Below are 18,699 nucleotides of genomic sequence, written 5' to 3'. Positions count from 1 at the left end.
CCTCCTAAAATTTTATAGGAAGAAAGTCTTATATATGTAGAAAATAAGGGTTGATACAATAAAGGGATGGAAGATGACTATAAAGATGGAAATTATAAAAGATTTTCTAAAAGGAATTGATAAGAAGGTGTTTGAAAAAAGAAGAAGATTTAAAAAAAAAAGAAAAGAAAAGGGAGAGAATGTGATCAGGCAGGAGACTAGAACAAAGCCATACACTACAGATTTAGGGTATATTTTGATATGTTAGAGGAAACTGTATCTCAATTTTAAAGAGAGAACAACTTATATATATATGCCAAAAATAAGGGTAACTACTGTGAAGGGATAAAATCTGGCTCTAAAAACGAAAAATAAAAATGTTTTTTTTTAAAAAGGGATTGATAAGATGTTGGTTGAAAAGAAAAATTAAAAAAAAATACATGGAACACTTCATGAATTTGCATGTCATCCTTGCACAGGGGCATGCTAATCTTCTCTATAATGTTCCAATTTTAGTATATGTGCTACCAAAGTGAGCACTATAGTTTTATTTTCTATGCTATTTGTATTTTCAAAGAAGTAGCTTTTGATTGATTCTACTATTTTACTAATTCATTGATTTCTACTTTTATGAATTCCTTTCTTTACAGTGATTTTTTTTTTCTCTTAGCTTCAATACTTAATTTATTAGGAAGAATTTTCCTTTACCAGTATAAACCTTTATTGGTACAAATTTCTTTTAGATAACGGCTTGGCTGCTTTCATACATTTTAGGATATAATGGTATTATTATTTAGTATTAAACATTATATAAGAGTTAATTTTTCTCTTTGACCTAAACATTACTTAGGAGAATAGTCTTTAATTTCTAAGTGTTTAACTTTTGTTTCTTTCAATTTCTAATCTTTATCAGTTTATTGCTTTGGGAACAGAGTAGGTGACTTACATAATTTCTGCTTTTTGGAATTTATAGACTTTCTTTGTAGTGTAGTATGTGACAGATGTTCATGTTTTTCATGGGTGTTGGAAAATAAGTTTTATTCTCTCTAAAGTTGAGAATTGGCTACTAGCACTTAAATCAGAGTTACTAATGATGGAATTCAGACTCTTTTTATCATTATTTTTTATCAGTTAATCTGTTGAAGATTAGAATGATAAGTGAAATCCTTCCACTACTATTATACTCTTGTCACTTTATTCTTGCCTTATTAAATGTTTTTGCTTTATATAAAGAAGGTTCATGGAAATAATATTCCTAATTTGATTTATATTCTTCATCAGTGTGAAATCATTCTATTTTCCCTTGAATTATTTAAAAACATGTATGCAGCAGCTATTTTATTATAATAAGGGCTCATTGTAAAATTCTAAAATAATAAAATCTTGCATAAGTGGAAGCCAAGATCTTTTTGGTCTCTCCCAAGAATTTCATTCCCCTGATGTATTATTGTTAAAAGTTTGTTGTATAGCCTTTCAGACTTAAACAAATTTATAAATTATTTTTTCATTTGGTTTTGAAATTCAATAATGTGATATGGATAGCCGTGTCATCTTTTTTTTTTTTTTAAAGATTTTATGTATTCATTTGAGACAGAGAGAGAGTACATGAGCAGGGGGAGAGGCAGAGGGAGAGGGAGAAGCAGGCTCCCCGCTGAGTCGGAAGCCTCATGTGGGACTCAATCCCAGGACCCCGGGACCACGACCTGAGCAGAATGCAGATGCTCAACCATTTGAGCCACCCAGGAGCTCCCAGCTGTGTCATCTTTTAATGGCTACCCATTACTTGTATAAATTTACCATAATTAATTTAACATTTCTTCTTTTTATTAAGTCTTTGGGTTGGCAGTTTTTTGCTCTTATATATAATTTTATTTATTTATTTTTCTTTTTAAAAAATTCCTTTAGATCTTGAATTCTGTTTTTGTCTGATATTATTTTGTGAAATTCTATTCTTTATTTTCATGATCCTGATAGATCTTTGCCCATTCATTTAAAAAATACTGCTTTTGAAATTATGTTTTTATTAAGTTCTCTGTCCATGTGTCTCCGTATCCATGAGGACTTTTCTAAGCATGTTTAAAAAATAGCACTCTCTTCCTCTATTCCCCTGTTCTCTGGATTCTTCTTCCTAGCTTTATTTTTCCATATGGCATTTATCACCACCTGACACTTGTTTGTGTATGTATTGTTACTGTTTGTTCCTCCCTAGCCCTCTAAACTAAAATGTAAATTCTATGAGGAGAGGAACTTTTTATCTGTTTGGCTCATTACTTTATACTCAGTGCCTGACATAATGTCTGGCATATAGTAAGTATTCAATAAGAATTTGTTGAGTAGATAAATTAGTCCCTTTGGTTTAAACTTTGTCCCTTTATTTTTTGCAATTATTTTATTAAAGATTATTGAGGCTCCAAAGTTTAGCTTTGACCTCACTCGTCAGCTAAAAATGGGCCATTCAAGCTATGGCTTTGTTCTAGATTTTAGAAAACCAAATCACCAAATGCCTACTCCAGTGTCATTTCTGGAATCCCTAAACTGACTGCTTCTCATTTATTAGCTTGTTGAGAGATGTCTGGATCTCAAAACAGGCAACAACAGTAAATCTGATTAAAGAAATATTCTTAAAAAGGAAAATCAGTATAATATCACATATTGTCATTGCCACTGCAAAAACAAACAAACAAACAAACCCACAACATGTGAAGAGTATGAATGATTTTAGGCTTAAAAAATATGATGTTATGTTCATAGCCTTCAGAAAAGAATTACAGCATGGGGTACTGTGACAAGATTACTGGCTGTAAGGTAGTGGACCACTTATTATTATTCCTCAGCCAAAGACAAGCACCATAATATCCATGAGGTTTTGGAACTGCCTTGTCAAATAGTCATACACAACATTGAAATAGGAAAGGAGTAGCTACTACATTTTGAAGTCTTCCTGAACACATAGCAATACATAGTATTATTAACAAGCCAGGACTTAGAAAAAGTGGGACTCCTGAAGACAAAATAGTTCATTTGCTGGAACCTAATGAAGAGGTAACCTAACTCATGAACTGGAGGGTGCAGGTATTTCTAGCATGATATCTACTTTAAGGATTAATTTCTCATGTTGCTCCAGGAAAGATGGTGAAATCACTGTGCATCTATTGAAAGCGAAGGTGCAAATAGAAAGAGACTGTTTTGCTCTCTTGGAAGACATTTATGGTGCTCTGTTTCCACATTTCTAGATCTAAGGTTTAAGGGCAAATCAAAGTAGTAAGTTCTTGCATAATATTAAAAATAAAAAATATAAGTGAGGGCAAACACTTGCTTTTGCTTCTGAAAGTATTCTGAAAGCATCTTCCTCCAGAAATGCACAGAGATTCTCTTTGTGAGTTTGCTTCAATGAAATTGCACAGTCTCTGTTGACTAGATCTTAAATCCAGACGGAGCAGGGGAGATAAGAGTTTACTTTAATCCACTTGCTACTAGGGTGGAAGGGCAGCATTACTACCAGCAGTAGACTATTTTGACTAGATTTGGCAGAAAAATTCTCTCCCTTTTGCTAACCTCAGTTGAAAGGAAGGGTCTATTTGATTTTGTGAATATGTGGTACATGACCATGCATAGGAGCAATCTAAGTCAATGGAGCTGAGAAATGATTATTCCAGCACTATAAAGTGAACTTTAATATTGGAGAAATAATATTTTAAATAATCATATCAGAGCAGTGATTCAGTTTATTTTCTGGAAAAATACTCAGATTTATTCTGTCTCAAGAGTTTCATTCTGTGATAGTGAGCTTCATCTTTGGTTTTGACCTCATCTGAATGTTGAGTTCACACCTGGCCCTTCAGTATTGGGCCAATGCATGTATTTGTTACATTTCTATTAACTTCTAAGTAGATACAAAATAACAATTAGAATACAAAGGACATCAGTCATCTACACCTTGATTAAAGAAAAAGAAGAACACACTGTTAGTTAAGTGCCTTTGTGCCTTCCTCAAGCCCATCCATTTTCCCTAGAGGTATCCACTCTTCTGAATTTTGCATTTATCAGTTCCTTACTTTTATTTTATAGTTTTATGACATACATATGTTTGCATCGCTGAACAATATATTTTTTAGTATATTTTTAGTTTTTCTGTAACAAAATTTTTAACATTTTAAAACATTACATCCATGTGGCAACATTCATTTTCATGGCACTATTGTACTTCATTATGTGAACATTCCACACTTTATTCGTTCTACTCTTTATGTACATGTGTTATTTGGCTTTTTAAAATTTTACTCTTTCACGGTGTTTCTATGAATATTCTTACAAATGTTTTCTATGGGTGTGTGTGTGTGTAGCGAGGTGGGCGCAGCTAGTGATGGAGTGTGAGGTTGGAAGTCAAGTTTCATTTTCCTCGTGGATGTCCAATTGTCCTTTCGCCACTCCCATGAGTATCCCCTCTATAACAAGTGCCATTTATGACAGCCTATGTCTAGTCACTCTATTCTGTTCCATAGGTTTATTTGTGTCTTGGGGCATCCATATGATACCGAGTCTTCCAATCCACGAACAGTGGCATCTCTCTGCATTTATTTAGGTCACCTCTGCTGTCTTTCAGTGAAGTTTTATAAGTTCCCTGTCAGAGGTACCACACATTTTGTCCCTTCGACCCTACGAAGATGTCAGAAGCGCTGCTCAGCCTCTCAGCTGCCTCTTCCAGATTGGCCAACGTGCTTTTGGCAAAATTCCAGACTCACATCTTTGGCTTTCTATTTTCTTGTAGATCTTGGCCCAGTAATTCCATACTGTCGTTTTAGCTTGATACTTTAAAGAACATGATTTTTATATTCTGTCTGGATATTTTAGTTTCCTTCAACAAGAGAGTTGGCCCAAATTACTCACTCTACCACCACTGGGAGGAAGTTCCCAGATCTTCTTTATCCTTGCATCCTCTAGATCTTTCCAGTTTATCTCCTCTTCCTCCCCCCCACCCATCTCATTATCTTACTCTTCAGCACCAAGCTTCACTTTACTCTGCTTCTTTCATCCTATTGGCTTTGGCCTCTCCTTTCCCCCTTTCTTTGTATTTTAATTAAAATTATAGCATGTTTCATGACCAAGACAAGCAGAAATGAGCTTCGTGGAAACTAAAAACATTATTAGTACATCCCTCAAAACAAAACAACACAATAATCCCACCAGGATTCAGCCATAAAGCACGTTTACTTATGAACAAAATTCAGAAAACTCACAGAGGAAAATCAGGAGACAGTGTGGCAGTGTCAAGAGAACTTGGCCTTAGATTAACATAGATTTGGACTTTAGTCTCTCTCCACCATAATAGCTGTGGAAACAGGCAGATTTAGGGACTGTGACTAATTAATGGAAATTGACCTCTTTTTTTCCTTTTGGTTGGTCAGTAGATCTATATTTTGTCCATCTAGGCTGCACAACTGCCCTGATGTTCTTTATATTCCACAGTGGACAGAAGAGTTCATTTCTCATTAAAAGAAAAGATCACTGTAGGTACTTTATCTCACGTCCCAAAGGTAAATAAAATGGGCTGTCAGATGTTCAGGTCCTTTGAATTATTTTGAAATTTGGATTGTCCAACTCCCTGGATTAGCTGATGTCACCACATTACCTAATTAAGTAAATATCTTTCCTTTGGTATTTCTTTGGTTGACACTAGGAAAAAGAATTATGGTTTTGATGTAGGAGACTTCTGGGAAGTGAAGATCAGTGAAGATTGATAAAAGATTTAAGGCGGGAGGAGGAGAGGCAGGGTTGGAGATGAATATAGCCCTTGTCAGAAGTGTGTATCTCAATTTACACAAAAGATCAATTTATGAAAATTTCTATATGAATTAACTTTTAATAAGTGTAATCACATTAGAATTTCCTAAAGGGTATTAGTACATAATGAAACCTGGTTGTGAAACCTTTCGTAAAATGAAAAATGTTTTTTTCCTGTTTTTAAAATATCAAATTTTATTAAAATAAATGTTATGTGGACTTTGAAATGTTAACTATTAAAAATATACTTGAAATATAAAATATTATTCATTTACCAAGGAGCAGATTTTTCTAAAATAGGCCAGGGTAAAAAAGTAGCATATTTTCACCTACTTGAATCCTAACATATGTATTTTTCTAAGGAATATATTTTAGGTTTAAATTTTAGCATATTCAGTATTCAGGTTTCTTTCTCTCTCTTTCTGTTTTTCCCTTAATATAGCAGTTAGTTTTCAAAGCTGAGAACTCCTACATTTTGCTGCTTTCACTTGTACAACCGGTACATGTAGTACCATGTTCGGATAGCCATACAAGGAACACAGATGTCATTATCTTCTTACGTAATATCTTATTTTTTTCCTAATAATCTAGTTATTTCTCTCTTCTACTTCCCTAAGATCACTGGGGAATTTGTATAATCTTGAGTAAGTATAATACAAGGACTTAAAGTATAATTTTGTTATTTTGGGAAGCCTAATTCCAAATTCTAACTCAGTATCCAGTATCTCCTTTGGGTGACATGTGCCAGCCCAACATACGAGCAGCTTTTGTCCAGAGCTAAATTGACAAGAGATGTGCTCAAAGAAATTACCATCCCTTTTTCAACTAATATTTAGTAGGAACATGAGATTATAAATTAATGGAAATATGAGAGGGGGAATTGATAATGGATAGAAGGATGGGGTAGAAGGAATATTTTATTTATTTATTTTTATTTATTTGACAGAGAGATAGCGAGAGCAGGAACACAAGCAGGGAGAGTGGGAGAGGGAGAAGCAGGCTTCCCACGGAGCAGGGAGCCCGACGCGGGGCTCGATCCCAGGACCCTGGGATCATGACCTGAGCTGAAGGCAGATGTTTAACAACTGAGCCACCCAGGTGCCCCAAGGAATATTTTATATCTTATTAAGACAGGAGTACTGATGCCTCAGTGCCTGAAGGAAAGCTTGCCCTTGAAGCTGGCCTTGGAAATTTGAAGCTGTCTAGAAAAGAGCGTATAAACTCTGGAATCTCACTGTGATGAAATTAACAGATAAAGTTTTGGTCCTCCCTGGTGTTTACAAAGAACAGATATTCATGCTTAATGGCAGCTCTTTTTTAGGAGGTCACTTCTCAAGTCCTCTGCCTCCTAGAAAGTGATATTTATCTTAGAGAAATTTCATCTCCACAATATCCTGTCTTGTGTTGTCAATCGGTTAAATTAGGAGTTTCTGTTACAGAGATCCATCAAGAGAAAAAGACAAGGATGATCATACAGCCAAGAATAATGTTTGTTTACTTATTTTCCCTGATACCAAAGTACTAATAAATGGGATAAATTAGAGAAAGAATGTTGATGATTTGCACATTAACTGCACTCAGTGGTAGAGGACAGTTTTCTTTGGAGCCCCTTCAAGGCCAAACTATGCAAATTTATCACATCTGGTTGCATTATTTACATCAAATGGCATCATAAATTTTATAGGCATTATAAACTCAGTTTCGGTATGGCCTGATTCAGCCCCTTTCTTTGAAGGCAGCATGAAATGCCAGGGAAGAAGATGTTTCAACTCATAATGAGGATCAGGATACACAGAGAGAATACAGTTCCTGCCTTATGAAGCTGACCTCTGAAGTCCTCACCCTCCCAGAAGTAAGTGCTCTTGGATTTGGTTCATAGCAGGGGGTGTTTGGGTCTGGAGGGGTGATGTATTTGATTCTCTCCATGACTTCTAAGGGTCAATGATTCTGAAAGTCCTACAAAACATGAGACAGTCCCACAAATGAGGAATTGTTCTGCCTAAAGTGCAAATAACATTCCTTTTGAGAAATACTATAGGAAAGTACAAGGGCTGCTGGGACACTGGGTACACATTGTCTTAATCACCAGTGCTCTGTTATAAACTGCTCTGTTACTTCTCATGATTCTGCGGGTTGACTGGGCTCAGCTGGGCTGTTTTTCTGCCCCATGTGGTGCAGCTGGGGACATTTGTGCAGCTCTCTTCAGCTGAGAGCTCAACTAGGCTTGCAGCATTCAAGATGGCTTCGATTCTCCAGGGTCTGTCTGTATGTGCCTTCTCCCTTTTCTGTAGTCTAGACAGAGCTTCTCTATGGCACAGTGCCTGACTTTCAAGAGGGAGTTTTCCAAAAGTGCAAAAATGGAAGCTGCAAGCCTTCTTATAGGCTAACCTTGGAAACCACACATCACTTCTGCCTCCTTCTGTTGGACAAAGCAACTCCCAGGGCCAGCCCAGAATGAAAGGGAGGGTCAATAGAGAAGAGGAACAGCAAAGTCTCATTGCAACAGCTACATGGATGGGAGGGTTGTAGCACTTTAAGAAATGATCCTTATGCATATGATTACATTTAATTCTGTGCAAGGTAGGAGTTATTATTAATCCCATTTTTAGAATCTTTTATTTTTATTTATTTTTAAAGATTTTATTTATTTGAGAGGCAGAGAGAGAGAGACAGAAAGGGAACACAAGCAGGGGGAATGACAGAGGGAGAGGGAGAAGCAGGCTCCCAGTTTAGCAGGGTCCTGAGATCATGACCTGAGCTGAAGGCAGACGCTTAACCGACTGAGGCACCCAGGCACCCCTATTAATTCCATTTTTATAGAAGATGAAACTGAGGCTTTGTGAAGTTAAGTGACATGCCCAAGATCATGTCAGGTGTTGGGGCTCAAAGCCAGGTTGACTGATCCTGAATCCTTTTGTCCTCTTATTTTATGTTTTATTTTCTTCACTTAGAAGTTATTTCAGGGTTAGGCAAAATGAATGAGGCCTGTGAATTTGGTAAGTGCATTCCTTTCAGTGGCTGTTGAATGTCTTCTGGACTTTCATCCTAAAAGATCATGCAGATTGCCCATGGCCCCTGTACTGTAGTGTCCTATCTAGTCCCAATTCCTTGGACTGTAGATTAAGCTTTGAACAGTCTCCTCAACACCTTCTCCTATTCAAATGATGACATGCTTTTCCTTGTCCTGCTCTCAGCTAATACTGAACCAGAGAGCAGCTAATAATGTAACTCAAGTGCATCCAAGTATAGGGATTGCCTGATATTTCTGCCTACTTAGCATCAGTTTTCCCATCCGGCATAAGAATCCCAATTTTCCTAGGGGAGTCCATTTCTTCCTTTTATTTCATGTGGTTCAAATGGTATTGAATGCAGTCCATGCTCTAGGAGCTGGCAGATGTCGAGGGCTGGTTAATCAGAGGTTTGCATTTCTCTTGTTATGGTGACTGTTTCACAGGTGAGCACAGGACCTGAGCTAGGTCAATGTAAACCACTAAAATTCAGTCTAAGACTTTCTGGGAAAATGTGAGGTAGGCCTGTCACAGTTGGGAGCCATCTTGTCCATGCAAGGCAAGAGCATGCAGGAGAATAAGGTCAGCAAGGGGAGACAGAGGGGAAATGATGCCGGCGGTGAAGTGGTCCCATAGCATCATTTGAGGCTCTGGAAAGGGCCAGTGCCAGATCTACCTCTGGATTTTTCAGGATGTTAGTCAATAAATTCCTTTTTTTTTTGCTTTAACTAGTTCTAATAGGGTGTTCCACTGACTACAGTGGAAAGAATCCTGACTGATGATAGACAATTTATGGTGACCAAAAGGACTCTCAGAAGAACACCTCACATAAATATTCCTATGAAAAGAAATAACAATTCAGGAATTACATTGTGATTTAAATAATGGGGATCCTAAGGCAGTATAATGATAAAACTCCAGGTAAGTACAGTTGACCCTTGAACAACATGGGTTTGAACTACACAGGTCCACTTTTATGCAGATTTTTTTCAATAAATACAGTGCAGTACTGTGAATTTATTCTCTTCTTTATGATTTCCTTGATAACATTTCCTTTTCTCTGGCTTATTTTTATAAGAATACAGTATGTGATATATATAACATACAAAATATGTGTTAATCAACTGTTTATATTATCAGTAAGACTTCTGGTCAACAGTCGGCTATTAGAATTTAAGTTTTGGGGGAATCAAAAGTTCTGCGTAGATTTTTTTTTTTTAAAAGATTTTATTTATTTATTTATTTGAGAGAGAGAAAACGAGAGATAGAGAGCACGAGAGGGAAGAGGGTCAGAGGGAGAAGCAGACTCCCTGCTGAGCAGGGAGCCCGATGTGGGACTCAATCCCGGGACTCCAGGATCATGACCTGAGCCCAAGGCAATCGCCCAACCAACTGAGCCACCCAGGCGCCCATTTTGACTGTGGTGGGGGGGCAGCACCCCTAACTCTTGTGTTGTCAACCGTACAGACAAATGTAATATGAAATCAGGAATTCTATCAATGGGAAACAAAATAGCAGTAAGTGCTGCTAGATTGTGTTCCTTAGCCAGCCGAGATTATGAATTGTACTTTGTTTCTGAATGCAAGATTTCTAGTTCATTACCCTGTACATAGTAATTACTAAAGTAGTCACTGTAACCCAAACCCCCAAGTTACTGAACAGAGTCTTTCCTGAAGAGAAGGCAGAAAGGTTTTTTTCTCCTGTGCGAACTCAGATAATTGCTAGTGCCTGCTTGGGCCACAGACTGAAGAAGCCTTGTGAAGCCTGTGTCAGGCTGTGGGAAAGGGTGAAGGAGTGGTAGTGTCTGCTGTACGTGAGGGGAGGGGGCATGGAAGCAGCATCTGGTCTCTCATAATATGGTGGTGACAAAAGGAGAGAGGAGGGTTGCCTTTTTATTTTTTTTATTTATTTATTTATTTATTTATTTTTAAAGATTTTATTTATTTATTTGAGAGAGGGAGAATGAGAAATAGAGAGCACGAGAGGGAAGAGGGTCAGAGGGAGAAGCAGACTCCCCGCTAAGCAGGGAGCCCGATGTGGGACTCGATCCCGGGACTCCAGGATCATGACCTGAGCCGAAGGCAGTCGCTTAACCAACTGAGCCACCCAGGCGCCCAGGGTTGCCTTTTTAATTTTTCCTTTCTTTCTGCTCTTATACCCCGCCAATTTTGGAGATTTCCTTGTTAGATAATTATAGTTGATTTCTTTGCTAGCTTACCTAAGCCGTAGGTCCCAAGGTTATGTTTGGAGGCCGCTTGGGTAATTTGGTATCCCATATCAAGAGGTAAAATATACTGAACAGAAAAGTATTTTCTGCCATTTTATTTGGTTCGCTTGAGTTAGGTAGAGACTGAGTCTCGAGTAACCCATGGAGGACTGGTATACTCTTGACAAATCCTTTTTTTCTCCACTGTGATCTTCAGGGGAGGCAGAGAGTCACATGCTACCTTGAACTGGTGGAATGTACTTGTGGCATTTGTTAGAACCTCACTGGACAGTCAGAATAATGTCCCCCCAGCCCCCCAAGACATCCACGCCTAATCCCTGGGACCTGTGGTTATGTTATGTTACATGGCAAAGGGGAATTCAGGGTCCAAATGAAATTAAGATTATTAATAATTAACATAGACTATCCTGGGTTATCTGGGTGCATCCAGTGTGATCTCAAAGGGTCTTAAAAATGGAAAAGGAGCAAATGAAGGGGTTGGAGTGATGTGGTATGAGAGGGACTCAGCCTGCCATTGTGATTTTGAAGATGGAGGAAGGGGGCCATGAGCCAAGAAGCTGGAAAAAGCAAGGAAATAGATTCTCCCCTAGAGCCTACAAAAAGAAGGCAATCCTGCTGAGACCTTAATTTTAGCCCAGTGAGTCCTGTGTCAGACTTCTAACCTGCAGAGTGATGAGATGTTAAATTTGTATTGTTTTAAGCCACTAAATTTGTGGTAATTCATTAATGGCAGCAATAGGAAATGAGTACAATGAGTGCAATGAGAGAAAACTATTATATGCAATTGGAATTGAAGAATCAGAGTTGAATGGGATTTTGGAGGGCTTTAACCCACCCTAAATTCCCCATACATGAATTTCTTCTACCATATATTTAATAAATGGTCTTCCAGGCTGTGTGAACCTGTCAGTGGTGGGAATTGGCAAGATCTAGAAGTGGCTTGTTCCATTTTTGGATGGTTTGAACTGTCAAAGTTCTTCCATCCCACAAAAACAGAAGTGAGCTTTCCTATAGCATTACTTCTTTATTTTGGTTTTGCTTTCTAGAATTGCACAGGAATTATCCAAGTATCTTGTTCATAAAAGATAGGTCTTTAGGTATTTGAAGATTTAACCATGATTCCTTAAAGGGTTCTTTTTTTCTGGACCAAATATCCTCCTGCTCTTCTTGTGGATTTCCCAGCACACATCCTCTGGAGACTAAAACTGTAACACACACTACAGATGTGGTTTGATCAGTAGAATGTCTGTAGAGGCTTAATTATCTCCTTTGTTTTGGATATCATACCTCTGTGTTGCATTTACTTTGTCAGGAGCATCTCTACCATATGCCCAGTGCTGTATGAATGGCACCTTAGTGGAATCTCCCCTTTGCCTTCTCCAAAGTTCTGAGTGCTCTGCTTTATACCTAGTAGATGCCTGATATGTTTATTCCTGAACATGCTGGGGTTTTCCTATCCTTTATCTTCCTGGTCTCATTCCTTGCATAACCTGCACTTAGGGATGAGGTAGGGGAGGAGATAAAACTGATTCTGCATGGGGCGCCTGGGTGGCTCAGTCGTTAAGCATTTGCCTTCGGCTTGGGTCATGATCCCAGGGTCCTGGGATCGAGTCCCGCATTGGGCTCCCTGCTCAGTGAGGAGCCTGCTTCTCCCTCTGCCTGCCACTCCCCCTGCTTGTGCTCTCTCTCTCTTTCTCATTCTCTCTGGCAAATAAATAAAATCTTAAAAAAAAAAAAGACTGATTCTGCAACATACAGGAAAGAGCATGAGTTGTGTGTAGTCAGAGACCTGAGTTCAAATTGATTTTCTGTTTTCCTGGCTCTGAACCGTGGGTACATTTCTTAGTCTCTCATGAACTTCAGTTTCCTCATCTCTCAAACGGTGAAGATTAATTCTTACTTAATGTGAGATTGCCTACATAATATACAAAACAGTCCTTGGCATAATTTGCCATCTCTTATTTCCTGCTTCTTGCCCTACCTCCTACTTTGTTCCTCCCTTACCTTTTACAACTAGAAAATAGTACACAGTTGAACTGCTTGGGTTCATCTAAGAGAGTTCAGGATGATTATTGTGGGCTGGAGCAAGAGCAGACTGCCCAGGGGGTGGCAGAGCTGGGAGGGAACCTTGTGGATTGGATGGGAATGAGCTGAACACAGAGATGACTGGGAAAGTTTGTTTTCTGACTTTGGAAGTGATGTTCATTTTCAAGCCTTCTGAAGTGGAAGACAGAGCTGCTAGCATTGCATGTAGGAAGGAATGTTTTGTTTATAACTCATTAGTTTTGAAATCTAGTTTAGAGAAGGTGGGGCGTGGTTTGCCTGCTGTGATGAGACAAACATGAGGGGGAAAAAAAAACAGGCCAAAGTTTAAGTTGCCTAGCGCCCAAGCAGGGACTTCACCAAACACATGCAAACCAGGGAGAATTCATTTTGTTTCCTTAAGGCAAGTTTGTTGTTGGTGGTGGTGTTTATTTATTTATTTATTTTTTAAACTTAGCAAATCGGTTTGGATCATGAAGACCAGACCATTTGATGCTACCACATCACCAGAATGATGGGAAATTAAGAGTAGGGAACACTCAGAATGGCAGGAAAATGAGTTCTGGGAAAGTTCTAGGTTGTTGAGAGAATCTAGACTGTATAGGCCTATCAGTGTTCCATTTCTAAGTTCTCCAAACATTCTTCCTTTTTAGACGGCTTGGCAAGCAATTATTTTATTTTTTTCTCATAAAATCATAATCTGGGACATCATTTTGGAAAGCATGCCAGTAGCTATTCTTTGGTCTGCTCTGCCTCCGCTAGTTTTATTTTTAACCCTCTCTTGATTATTTCTAAACCCCTTAATCATGAAATCTCATTTTCTTTTATTAGGAGGGATTTATTCACAAGGCTAACCCAGACCTACACAGCATCCTTTAATACACATTACTGAATGCTGACATGGTTCTGCAAGCAGTAAGAAATGCTTTCTGATACAAGATGCACAAAGTATGTGGAGAAATGGAGAAGCTCATGCCTGAGCTCATAATTTGATATATCAATTAAGTTTTGTATATGCTAAAGAAATCCTTTTGACAATAACAGTGAACTCAACAACAATGAGACAGACAATTACCTCTTACGAGGTGCCAGGTGATGTGTTAGGTGCAATGATAAGACAGTGAACAAACTAGACAGGGTCCTTGTCCTTAGGAAATTATGTTCCAGTATGAGAGATCACCCTCTATCCCTATACACACCACTAGTAACTGGATAAATAAATGAAGTAATTGCAAATCATATAACTATCATGATGAAAGCAAAAAAGAAGAGGTTGGGATGAATGGGCTGTGCTGAGTGTGTCCCCCTCAAATTCATATGTTGAAACCTAATCTCCAGTGTGATGATACTTGGAGGTGATTAGGCTGTGAGGGTGGAGCCCTCATGAATGGGATTAGCGCCTTTATGAAAGACCCAGCAAGCTCCCTTGCCCCTTCCACCATGTGAGGGTACAGCCAGAAGATGGCCATCTGTGAACCAGGAAGTGAGCCTTCAGCAGACACCAAATCTGTTGGCTCCTTGATCTCAGACTTCCCAGCCTCTAGGACTGTGAGACATAAATTTCTGTTATGAGGCTGCCCGATCTGTGGTATTTTCTTATAGTAGCCCAAACACTAAAACAAGGTGTGATGGGGAGGCATCTACTTGTAATACAGTGACCAAAAAAAGCTTCATGAGGATTAATATTTTAAGCCAAAATTTACAGAGAAGGAATTGATCTTTTAAAAGTATGGTTAGCCACAGAGTATTCAGGGCAGACAAAATAACATGTCCCGAGGCCCCGAGGCAGGAGAGAACTTGGCATATTCAACAAACTGAAAGAAGGCTGAGGGGCTGGAGCACACTGAGTGAAGAAGGAAAAAAATTAGGTTGGTAAGATTTCATGAGATCAATGATACTTGCACTCCTTCTACCCCCAATAACAAATGCCACTTTGCTCTTCTTCTGTCCATCTGCCACTTCCAAATTTTCCCCGACCCTTGCCAAGCCAGGGGAATGAAAGAGTCAGCCCGCTGCAAATACTGTCAGTCTGTGTGGCTTCTGTCTCTGCCACCCAGGGTCAAGGCTGTGGGACTTTGATCTATAAATTCAGTTTCATCTCAAAACCTTAGAGCTCTATCTTGACTTCTGGTAGCAGGGTTTGAAGGCGCAATTGCCCAGGACTTTGGGATTCAGTCTCTTATCCATTGATAGTCCAGCTCTAGTTTTATGCCTACTCTGACAAATATCTTCGGCCTTCTCTTGAAGATCTGGTTCCAAACAATTCTCGTAAGTACGTTCATTCATTCACTTCATTTATTTGTTTTTTATTGAGGGACCTACTATAGGCAAGGCACTGTATTAGGGCCTGGGGGTATAAAGAGAAATGAGATGGGTCCCTCCTCTGGGTAGTTTGAGAGTAGCAGGGAGGCAGGCATTGTGGTAAGTGCAGTGACAGGGAGAATAGTCAGTGGGGTTCAGGGAAGGCTTCCTGGGAGAGAGGCAACAGGGGACAAGGTGAGAGGTGCAGGACAGAGGGTGGAGAAGAGCATCCAGGCAGAAAAGACAGCAGGAACCGAGGAGACAAGCAGTAGCATGTTGCGTATGAAGAAATCTCAGCAGTGACCAGATCCTTGACGCCTGTCTGTCATGCAGGATTTAGACTTAGGTTTCTCCTCTTAGGTGGCAGTTGTACACCTGAGTTCAGGTCCACTTACCTGTGCAGATGTTTCTTGGGCAGACTTGGTGCCCTTTGGAACCTGCCCTGGTATCCCCCAGTGTGGTGTTCTGCCCACTCATTGGAACACAGTGGCCTGTCATCTGCTGTGGTCTCCAGACCCTGCACTGCTCTTCCTCCCCATGCTGCGGGGGAGGTTTTCACACTCCTGGGATGTTCTGTGCTCTTCTTGCCATTATTAGATCATCTGGGGGTCTCTGACCCTGATTGCACCCCAGAGGACGTTTTCCTTGGCTCCTGGTGGTGGGAAGAGCACAGCTTGTTGACAGTGGGTTTCCATTGGCCTCTTCTTATCTCTGCTCTTGGGCAGGGTTGTCATCCTTTGAGACTGATGAGGTCAAGAAGAATGAGAGGCGAGGAGGACATTCTCAGTGACAGAGATCAGCTCTGCCTTTAAGCAACAAGAAAGGGTTATTGTCAGAAGCTAAGGAAGGAAACAGAAAGGCCAGAATTAAACTAACAGTGCTGCCTGCCCCTCTGTGTGCTCCCTACAAAACAAACAAAATGACCCTTGGGTCACAGCCTGCTGGGAATAGTGCAGAGATACAGAGGACAGAAATCCCGAGGACACTCTGTAGCAATTGACTTGCACATTTTCTTCCCAGAAAAGTCCAGGCAAAAGATGCTGGAGAGAAAGCTTTAGAATAATCACTCTGAACAAAGCACAGCAGGGAGAAGGGAGCTCCTAAGAAAAGTAGACTTTCAGGCCAATTTTAGTGACAACAGATGTTTTCACTTCCCTTGATTCATTTATTCATTCATTCGCTCGTCAGTTCATTTAACAAACATGTATTCATTAACTTTTGTGCCAGGCCCTATGCTAGGTTTTGGGAATATATTTGCTAGCAAAAGAGCAAATTACCTGACCTTTCAGTACTGACAAATTGAATGGTGTGTGTGTATGTTTGCATATGTATGTGTGAGTGTGATTAGGGGAACAGTATGTTTTCAAAAATGTGATAAATAGCACAAACAAGCTGTACAGTGTTCCATGGGTGCACATAGTTTGGGCAATTGACCTCCTGTGAGGGTGAGGGCAAGTTTCTTGGAGCACATAATTTTCAAGCTGCGTCCAGATAGCAAAGTAGGGGTGGGGAGGAGCAGGCAGGGAAAGTATTCTAAACATCAGGAGTAGCATGTGCAAAGGCCTGTAATTCCATGAAGGGACATGAATCTTCAAGGAGGGGTCATCCCCAGCATTATAGTTGATAATAAGGAAAGTGGCATTCACATATTGTTTGCCATCTTTGAGGATGGAATAATCGAAGGCGTATCATGAGAGAGCCTTAGGTCAGGATAGGAAGCCCTCGGGCACCCACATCCACGCCCACCAGGCCCCACTGATTTTAGCCTCAGTTGTGGTAGCTGCTGCACGGGAGCACACATTCACCGCGGGCTGCTGGACCCCCTGCCACAAGCTCTAAACTTGTGTTTCTCCTCATTCCACCCCAGGGCCTTCTCCAGGTGGAACAGGAGCTTGCTAGAGTTAGGGTTCCTGGCGCCAGGCTTCAGCCAGTGGGGCCCAGAATGGGTGCATAGTGCTCTGCCACAACCCAGCTGGCCCCTTCTAGCAGGCATTCCTTACCCTTCTCAGGGATCCTGGTGGAATTGAGCCCAGGTTGCTCACATCAGTAACCTTGATAATGAACCATTGTGTTGGTTTCCCCTCCTTTTTTGACTCTCCCCAATCCCTCTCTCCTGCTTCCTGGGGTCACATGTCAAATAAGACCTGTGCCCAAGGCCTCATCTTGGCTGTGCCTCTGAGGCAGCCCAAACTTAGACAGTTGGCCACCGAAGTAAGTGAAATTTTCCTTAACCTTTAATTGGGTCTTCTCTTTATCAAGTGCTGTATCGTAATTGTGTTCCTCAAGGACCTGTAAGGCCACCTTCTCTAAGGAATGCTCTGCTGATCCCTCCCATTTTTGTAGGTGGGTAAAGCTAGGGCTTAACTCACCTCACCTCAAGAGAAGCCTAGGATTAAAGCGCAGGATTTCTGATTTCAAATTAAATACTTTCTGGACTGCTCTATTTTGGGATCTCATACTTCTCCTCAAGGGAGTGACTAATTCTGTGTACCATTCCCTGAATTTTATTCAACATCTTTTATCCAGTGTCATTTCCTCATAAGAATAATCCAGGCAAATGTGAAGCCTTTGAAAACACTATCTGGTCCTCATTCCTGATGTTTTTGAGCTATCTGTACACAAAGCACATCACTTTGTTTTCAAGAACTCTAAGCAAGAGAATCCAGAAATCATCTTGTTTCAGAGGTGCTGGTTTTCACCACAAAGTCCATGTCCTGACACTCAAGGTCATTGCCTGCCATTGCAGAATGAGACTCAGCAGTGGGGTGACACATTTAATGCACCCTGCTCTAGGTGTCAGATGGGGTCTCTCCATTTATATTTTACAGGAGGAAAATGCGGTAGTTTCCCCACTATTGAAAACATGCTAAACTCCTTCCTGGGCTGATTGCAATTTGACTGGGTCTGAGTTGTCCAGCTTCTTGTAAATTCCCATCAGCAGCATAGCAGTGAGGTGCTTGAGGTCTGCTCTCTCCTTTCTCAAGTCTGCCTTAAGTGCCTGATTGGTACTGAAGGAAAAGAAAATTCATTGGCCTAACTCGTATATCAGAGAGAAGAATGAAACAGAATTTTTGGCTCTCAAGGCCATTCTGGTTTGTCATTTTGTGAAATTAGAGACATATGCGTGATGTCTCTGTGTTGTGGGAAATTCTGTCCTACATTCCAGCCAACGCTGGGAGTTCTGGAAGAGGACAGAGAGGAGAAAGAGAAAGCTATTTGGACAAGTCAGAATATATGCTAATTCTGTGACAAATATAGCATCAAATCTGCACACATTAATTCTAGACATCTCATTCTTAGCCTGTTTTCCTTTCCTAGCTTTCATAGTAGTAAATGAATTTTCAACTGGTTGCTAATGGA

General features: G+C 40.0%; 1 non-coding gene across 1 annotated transcript; it reads right to left on the bottom strand.

Annotated features, from left to right (window-relative positions):
* Nucleotides 1-413: 413 nt before the first annotated feature.
* LOC112836196 (U6 spliceosomal RNA) lies at nt 414-519 on the bottom strand. Its single transcript, XR_003211422.1, has one exon. It is a non-coding gene; the product is annotated as a U6 spliceosomal RNA (small nuclear RNA).
* Between the last annotated feature and the right edge of the window lie 18,180 nt (nt 520-18,699).

This window comes from Callorhinus ursinus, unplaced genomic scaffold (assembly GCF_003265705.2).
Source record: "Callorhinus ursinus isolate GAN/ISIS: 27379988/994484 unplaced genomic scaffold, GSC_fseal_2.0 scaffold4, whole genome shotgun sequence".
NCBI lineage: Eukaryota > Metazoa > Chordata > Mammalia > Carnivora > Otariidae > Callorhinus > Callorhinus ursinus.
The sequence above is the reverse complement of the archived record's forward strand: the minus strand, read 5'-3'. Positions and strand labels throughout refer to the sequence as shown.